At 37.8% G+C, this 9087-nt stretch overlaps 1 pseudogene; it reads right to left on the bottom strand.

The window, feature by feature from the left end:
- Nucleotides 1–1566: 1566 nt before the first annotated feature.
- On the bottom strand, nt 1567–2460 carry LOC144231286 (actin, cytoplasmic 2 pseudogene; annotated as a pseudogene).
- Nucleotides 2461–9087: the final 6627 nt, after the last annotated feature.

Genomic DNA, 9087 nt, shown 5'->3' with positions numbered 1-9087 from the left:
AGCTTACAGACAGCAGATCATGGGACTTCTGGGGCTCCAAAACCACATCAGCCTTTAATAAACCTCCTCTTATATATCTCTCTACCTATATCTCTCTGATTCTACTTCTTTGGAGAACCATGACCAATATATACATTTTTATGTCAGAGATTTAAGCAGGAGAGTAACACTGATTGAATTTGTATTTTAGAAAAATCACTCTGGTTGAGCACAATGAACAAATTTGAAGAGAGACACTAGAGGCAGAGAAATCAGACAGAAAGCAGCTACAGTAATCCATTTGATAAACACAGTAGCCTGGACTAGGACAGCAGTGTGCTAAAGACAGAGAAAAGTGAATGGAACAGTAAAAACAAACAAACAAAAAAAACATGTAGCAGGAAAAATCAACAGGACTTGAGGACCTACCAGATGTGGGAGGATAAAGAAGATGGAGAAATCAAGGATGACACCCAATTGTTTTTTTGCCTGAGCAATTGTTTGATAGTGGTCCTATTCATTGTACTATGGAAGATTAAGAAAATCTGGAAAGAAAGGACAAGAGCAGTTGTGAGTTCCATAAGTCTTCGGTACACTAGAGATGGAGATTTGGGAGGCATCAGCACACTGCAGGTAAGATCAGTGAGGCAGAATGTGCTAAGAAAGAAGAAAATACAGCCCAGAAAAAAAGCTCTCAGGGATAATCAATCAGTAAATGGTTAAATTAACTATAACACAACCTGGTAGAAACAATGCAAGTCCTAAAACTACAATTACGAAAAATGCTCTATAATATTCTGTTGGATACCCCAAGTCCTCAAGTTTCTTATGAAAGGGGAAGGTTGGGACAAGAAGCAAGGGAGACTCTCTGCTGATTTTTTTTTCCAGTTTACTGCAACACTTTATTTTCCTCACACAGACATGACACGTTGCTGAGAGCCGAATGTTCTCACATGACAGGAGAAAACCAAAATTTGTTGTTACCTCTTAAACAATTGAGAACTATGCACAAACCCTTACATATATTAAAAGAATGAATTAATGTATAGGTGTGAATGTAAACTGTTATCCAACACAAGGCAGTAACAACCCACATGGGAAAACACGGGATAAGAAAGCAAAGTGGGTCCTAATCCTGTCAGACCAACAAGACAAAGAACTTTCGACTGGTTCAAAAATCTTTCCAGCTAGAGGAATCCTGAACTAGGTGTCTCTCACACATTAATACCCAGCTCAGATCAAGAATCTTATGGAGAATGCTCATCAAACCAGTGGATTTCTCTTCTATAGACATGTTCTCCCCTCAGCCATGAAACGACTAAGCCATGTGTACAAGGGGTTTAAATCAAGGGTATATACAAGGCATTAAACACATACCAAGAGAAAAGTTAATTTGAATACGAAGTCAAAATCAGCAACAATCTTCCATCCAGAGCTGACATCAGATACAAGCTTCAAGGACAAATTTCTTTTCAAAGGCTTATTCCAGTTTATGAGGTTAGCATGAGGTATACACGTTTTGCAGGGTAAATTTATACTTAGGAATTAACTCATGCAGCAAATGCTACATGTCTACTTGCAGGGCATTTAGAAGCATCTGCAATGGGCAATGGAGGGCCCCAACTCATCATACTCCTATTTGCTAATCCACATCTGCTTAAAGGTGAATAGTGAGGCCAGGATGGAGCCCCTGATCCAGACAAAGTAATTGAATTCAGGAGATGCAATGACCTTGATCTTCATCATGCTGGGCTCCAGGGTCATGATCTCTTACTGCATTCTGTCCAAGATGCCTGGGGACATGGTGGTCCCACCATTTGGTACTGTGTTAGAGTAGAGGTCCTTCCAGATGTCAGTGTCACACTTCAGGGTGGAGTTGAAGGTGATCTTGTGGATACCATAGGACTCCATACCCAGAAAGGAGAGCTGGAAAAGTGCTATAGGGCAGCGGTACCACTTCTTACCCATGGCAATCAGCTGACTGTCAGGCCGATCATAGCTCTTCTTCAGGGAGGGGGAGGACACCACAGTGGCCGTTTTCTGCTCAAAGTACAGGTTGACCTAGCAGAGCATCTCAGTGATGTCACACATGATTACTACTCAACTGTAGTGGTGAAACTAGAGCCACTTTCTGTGAATATCTTCAAGAGGTAGTCCATCAGGTTCTGGCCAGCCAGGTCCAGACACAGCAAGTACCCCACACGTATGGGCATAGTGTGGGTGACTCTGTCCCCAGAGTCCATGGCAATAACCAGTGGTGGGAGTGCTGGAGTGCTCCTTGGGGGCCATGTGCAGTTTACTGTAGAAGGTGTGGTACCAGATCTTCTCCATAGCCTCCCTGTTGATGGTGATGCCAGGCTTGATAGGGCACTTGAGGATAGGATGCCCTGCTTGCTCCGGGCCCTGTTACCCACATAGGAGTTCTTTTGGCTTATGCCCACCATGATGTCCTGGGGGGGGGTTCCCGACAATAGATGGGAACACAGCAGTGGGTGGGGGATATCATTCCCAGCAAAGCCCACCTTTCACACACCAGAGCCATCAACAGTGATGAGTGCAGGGATCTCCTTTAGCATTTTCTCTCTAGATACCCACATTCACTTTTTGAAAGTAAGTAGCAAACAAATGTTCCTCTGACCCTAAGTTTCATTGTGTATTATCTAAAGATAAGGACATTCTCATACATAATCACAGTACAATCATCACAATCTGGAAATTAAAACCAATTAACATTTACTACAGACCTTATTAAAATTGTGCCACTTGTCCCACTATATGTTTTATAGAAAAAGAAAATATATTTTTTGATCCAGAATCCAGGATTACATGTTGTAGTATCTCTGTAGTTTTCTTTAATCTAGAATAATATTTCAGTCTTTGTTATTCATGACCTTGACTTTTGAAGAATAAAGGCCAGTTATTTTGTAGACTGCCCCTCAATTTGGGTTTGATTAATGTTTCTTTGTTACATTCATGTTACCACCATGCCTACTAATCTTTGAGGTGGCTTTCATGACAGTTGTGAAGTACTGAGAAGGATAGCCAAACATATCACGAACCCAATGTGTACAATATCTTAAAGTTAAGACACTGAAATATAGTTTAAAAGCTTCAAAGGAAACTGCTAGTAAAATCATACAGCCAACAAAATTAGTGTAGGGCAGGGGATAATAAACACGAGTTGAATTCCTCATCTTTCATAGCACAGCATCAAGAGAAACTTCCTAAAGCTGAAAAATCAAGGGTTAAAGATATAAGCATCTTACAACTACCAGAATAACTAAAAACAGAAGTGAGAAATGGCCAAAAAATCATTTTTTTCCCTAATGAATGGACTGTAGATAGCGGGGAGTAGGGTAGAGGAGCTTTTTTTATTAGACAGACTCTATCTTCTAGAGTAGTTTTAGGTTCACAGCAAAACTGAGTAGAAAGTACAAAGAGCTCCATATATGTGCTGCCCCACTTCATGCACACACAGCATCCCTGTACCAGAGTGATACATTTATAACAACAGATGAACCAACACTGACATATCATTATCACCTAAAGTCCAGAATTTAAATAGGGTTCACTCTTGGTGGTTTAAATTCTATGGGTTTGGACAAATGTATGATGACATGTATCCACCGTTATAATATCATACAGAATAGTTTCTTCACTGCCCTAAAAATTCTCTGTGTTCTGCCTATTCATCCCTCCCCTCACTCCCATCTGCTGGCAACCAGTGATCTTTTTGCTATCTCCATAGTTTCACCTTTTCTAGAATGTCAGGTAGTTGGAATCATCTAGTATGTAACCTTTCAGATTGGTTTCTTTCACTTGGTGAAGCATTCAAGGTTCCTATGTTTCTTTTCATAGCCTGATAGCTCATTTACTTTTAGTGTTGAATAACATTCCATTGTCTGGATATACCACAATTTAATTATCAATTCACCTACTGAAGGTGAATTCACATACTGTTTCCTTTCAAGTTTTGGCTATTATAAGTAGAACTACTATAAATATTCATGTGCAGAGTTTTGTGTGCATAAGTTTTCAACTCTTCTGGGGAAGTACCAAGGAACACAATTGCTGGAGCATATAGTAAGAGTATGTCTAGTTTTGTAAGAATATGACAAATTGTCTTCCAAAGTGGCTGTACCATTTTGTATTCCCACCAGCAAAGAATGAGTCTCTGCTGTTCCACATCCTGACCAGGATTTGGTACTTTCAGTGTTTTAGATTTTTGCCATGCTAAGGGTGGTATCTCCCTGTTTCAATTTACAATTCTCTAATGACATACTTTGTCACACGTCTTTTCATATGCTAATCTGTCAACTATATATCTTCTTTGGTAAGATGTCTGTTCAGATCTTTTGCCCATTTTTCAATCAGATTCTTTACTCTCTTATTGCTGAGTTTTAAAAGTTCTTTGAATATTTTGAATTTAACAATCCTTTATCATAAATGTCTTTTGCAAATATTTCCTCCCAGTCTGTGGCTTGTCTTCTCATTCTCTTGACAGTGACTTTGTAAAGCAAAAATGTTTTAATTTTAATGTGGTCAAAATTATCACTTATTTCTTTAATGGATTACACCTTTCCTGTTGCATTTATAAAGTCATTGTCAAACCTGAGGTCATCTAGATTTTCTCTTATGTTATCTCCCAGAAGTTTCATACTTTTGCATTTATATGTAGATTTATGGCCCATTTTGAGTTCATTTGTATGAAGGTAAAAAAGGGCTTTTAATTTTTACTTTGAACCCTTTGGTAGTATTTTATTATTATCTCCAATATTATGTTTTAATTTTAGAAAAGTGATGATTTTTTTCATTATTGCCCATGAATCTGATGATTCAACTTCTAAGCAATTATCCTGAGAAGGTAATCAGAGGTTTGGAGAAAGATGTTCTTCCAACACCATTTATGATAATGAGATACTAAGAACAACTTAAGTATTAAAAAATTGCAAGGATGGCCATATAATTATACTCAAATAATAGAATGTTATAAATCTATTTAAGATAGTACTTTCAAATAATTTTTACTTTCCTGAAACGGATTATACTAAATGTTACCATTAGAATATGAAATGTGGATTATTTATATTTATTCTTTATAGTTTTTTATATGATGTTATTAGTTTTATCATCAGAAAAGAATAAGATGTTCATAAAGGCCTTCAAAATGAGATTTACAGTGACAAATTTTTCAGAATACTGGACCAAAATAAAGATATAATGTTCTTTCCCATTGTTATCATGTAATAGATTTAAGTATTCAAAACACACAGAAGTATCCGATGCAGAAGTCAATGGAAAATAATTAGTAGAGTTTGGTTTATTAGGGGATTTGGGGGCCAGGAAGTATAAAATGACAAAATTATAATCAGGAACCAGAAAGTGCTCTTCAGGTATCTCTGTGTAACACGGTATCTTAACAGATCTCAAAATATCTTCAACTTCTGAAACCTGTGATATAAACTACATCTAGCCTACCCTGATATCTGTCATTTACCTTTATTGTGGGCAAGGGGCTACCACAAGAAATTCACTGATTCCTTGTTTCCAAATAATATGTCCACGGAGAGAAGAAAAGCTTGGCACTGGTAGGCTAGGTTATGGACTGAAGTCTAAGTCCAAGTTTAAGTCCCAGCTTAACTGCTTACTTAGGGTATGATTTGGGTAGGTTGCATAACCAATATGGGACAGTTGTCTCATTTGTTAATTGCACCAGTTCTGTCTCTACAGTAGAGCTATCACGATGACCAAATGGGGTCATATGAATGAGAGCTAAGAAGTGTTAAACAAACAATGCACTTTATAATAAAATAATTCTCACCCTTTCAACAATTCTTTGTCCTCCAATACCAATTCAGAAGATAAGAAATTAAATCCCTGGCTGAAAGGGCCATTGACAGACTGATCTGGCTGCTGTTCCCTGTGTAATGTAACTGAATATGGATCCAAAAGGCAGGTCGACAAAGGGCCTTCTTTGGCTGAAGTTTATGTGTAGCTGTGCTTCCATGATGGGCTACCAAACAAGTTCTCAGATGTACCGCTAGCCACTCATATTGTTTTGCTTGATCTAGATCATTCATTTATTCATTGAGAGCAGAGTATGTGCTAGGCACTGGAAACAAACAATAAGGAACACAAATCAGATAAAGCCTTGCCAAGTTGGACCTCATACCATGATGGAGAAACAAATATTAATCACAGAATCACATATGAATGTATCATTAAAACTGTAAAAGTTTTCTAAAGAAAAAATATTTAGTTGGAGAGGCTGATATGGATTGACGAGTTCAGAGACATCATCCCTGAGCTGCTGTGAGATGACTCAGTAGGGAGATAAGAGTCAAAGGATCATGTAGAGGAATCAGCATCAGTAAAGCTCCTGTGTCTCAAGACAGTGATATTCAAGAAACTAAAAAGGGGGCAGTATGTCCAGAGCACAGAGAGTGAAAATGAATGATGTGTAAGATGAGAGTAAACAGGTAGGCTGTGTTAAGGATTTCTACCTTTATTATGAGAGCAACGGGAGCCACTGAAAGCTCCTAAGCAGAGAGGTGACAAAATCCATTTTGTGTTTTGAAAGACTACTCTGACCATAATATCCCAGGATACCAGGTCACTGTGTGAGATTTACATACAAGCTTTTTATATACACAGAGTTACGTACAGTATCCTACAGTTGAAAATTTTCTATTTAAGTTCTAACTTTAAAATAAGACTTCTGTATTTCCTTGACCCTATTTCTATAAGGCAATATTGAGGAACACACACAAGAGATTCTTGATCATTCCTAACGTGATCAGTACTGCCTAGAAGGAATTAATAAAATGTAATGAGTTGCTAACTTATGTTTCTCATCTTTTTCCAACACGGTATACCAGCAAGTTTCAGTTAACAAAAAGAAAGAAACAGATTAAAATGGGGCCCAAGTCTGAAAAAACTGGAAAATTCTACCAAGCACTGTGAGTTTAAATAAACATCAACATCTTGAATGGAGTTCTTATCCAGAGTGTTAAGATATTCTAATGTGCCAATCAACAGTGAGCTATCAAAAGTAACTGGATTCTAATAATAGCACAAGTAGGAATACACTGAAGTTAAGAGATGATCAACATATTTGTGGACATCCTTATAATAACTTCATTCTCACTCATGTCCATTCTGAAATATTTTCTTGAACTAAAGAGAAAGGAGGCGCTACAGGCTAAGACATTACACACACCCTTCATCTGTGCTAAAAACTCACTGTCCTCTCATTACTAATATATAATTGGAAATTCAGTCTATTTAAAAACTATTGTACCATATGCTGCCAATAACTTAGTTTTTCTTTTTTTCTCACATAGGCATAAATATTTAATAATAAAGCAAGCACAGATTGAGAAAGTGTAAGTGGTACATGCACATTTACCTAGGTCAAATGTGAGGAGGATGCCATATAATGGCACAACAATTACAATTTTTAGGTCAAAAACCATGTGACACTACAAGTGAACTTTGTAGTAATGTTAGTCACATAGATAACACAGTTAAAATCTTGAAATTATAAGTCTTATAATCATCACAATAAAATAAAACATGTTATGTTTATTCTTTGATGATATACACTTGCTTGTTTCATTATCTTGTAGAGCATAACTCCTTTAGTGAAGATAAAAATCAGATTAGCCATGTTAATTGATTTTTCTATGTAAATAATAATTTTGAGATTATAAAATTGGTAAACTGTATTACTGACTTGCCAGAAAAATATCTTACTGAACTCCATGTGACATGAATATAAATTGGTGGTACTATTTGCTTATATACTTTGGATTTTATCCAACTCTGGGTGTACTTATGGAACAGTAATATGCATGGGAATAACATTCATCTTGCGTATCATATCAGTAAAAGTCTGATATCCAGGGGCCTTGGCAAGACAAAGTGAAGTGGGCAGTCCAGATTAGAGAGATCAGCCCAGTGGGGAAGGAGGAAGTTGGCATCAAAGAGCCACAGGGTCTGATTTTTAGCACAGTGTTGCTAGTATTAGCATACAGTGAGGGTCCAGGGAGCAAAGAGCAAGAACTTCAATTAGAACAGAGGGGGCAGGGAAGTAGTGACACAGACACTGGGACTAACAAGAACCAGAATTCAGGCTCAAAGAAGCTAATGATACAAGCCAGAGACTGAACCTTGAGAGCACAGGGTGCAGGACTTCAGCAGGAGCTGGAAGACAGAGATCAAAAAAACTGACAGGAGGAACAGAGGGGCAATGACATGGACTACGACGACCTTGACTGGCTCAGGGCAGGAGGACTAAGGTGTGTACTCGTAGCCATGGAGGGGCATACACTTCTTGTGACTGGAGAGTATAATCTTCTAAGGAAATCTGACCTAGAGACTCAAAAATACCCAGGGGAAACTTGCAAAGAGGAGAACATCAACGGGGTAAGATTCATTGTGTGAGATGCTTCAGATGGAGGGATGAGGAACCACCCGTGGGTTCAAATCCTGGATTTCTTAACAACAGCTCAGATTTAGGTTAGTTCTTCAATTTCTGTGTGCTTCAGTTTCCTTTCCTAAACAAGATAAATAGAGCTAAGAATTCCCATTTTTCAAGGCTGTTAAGGAAATTGGAGAACACACATGAAAGATCATGGATCTTGGCAAAATAAATATTCATTTCTGTACCTTCTCCCTTACATCTACCAGTACCTATTACCTTTCAACAACAGGGCAGTACTGCTGATTTCTGTTCCACATGAACTGTACAAAGCTACAGTGGCCTTTTCTATATGCATTTGTTACTCCCTCCCTTAGTTTTTTTGTGATGTTTCTTTCTATACATGTTGTCAAGATTAAACAATATTCTTAGTCTTAGAAGTAAGTGCCTTCTCTTGAAATAATCTTGTCACTAGCTAGCTGAACAGTGTGTTATCCAGGGAATAATGGAAAAAGCTCACTGGTCTGCATTCTTTTTGCCAAGGTGGCTTCAATGCTCAAAGTAGCTAATTGGCGTTAGGAGTCTTTTCTACCAAAATCACACCTCTTATTCAAATGACAGGCAAAAGAAGTAGCTGGATCATAACAATGTAAAATCCCTGCTGCTTCTAAACAAACTTAATTAAA

This window comes from Crocuta crocuta, unplaced genomic scaffold (genome assembly GCF_008692635.1).
Source record: "Crocuta crocuta isolate KB4526 unplaced genomic scaffold, BGI_CrCroc_1.0 scaffold184, whole genome shotgun sequence".
Lineage (NCBI taxonomy): Eukaryota > Metazoa > Chordata > Mammalia > Carnivora > Hyaenidae > Crocuta > Crocuta crocuta.
This window is presented reverse-complemented; position numbering and strand designations above follow the sequence as displayed.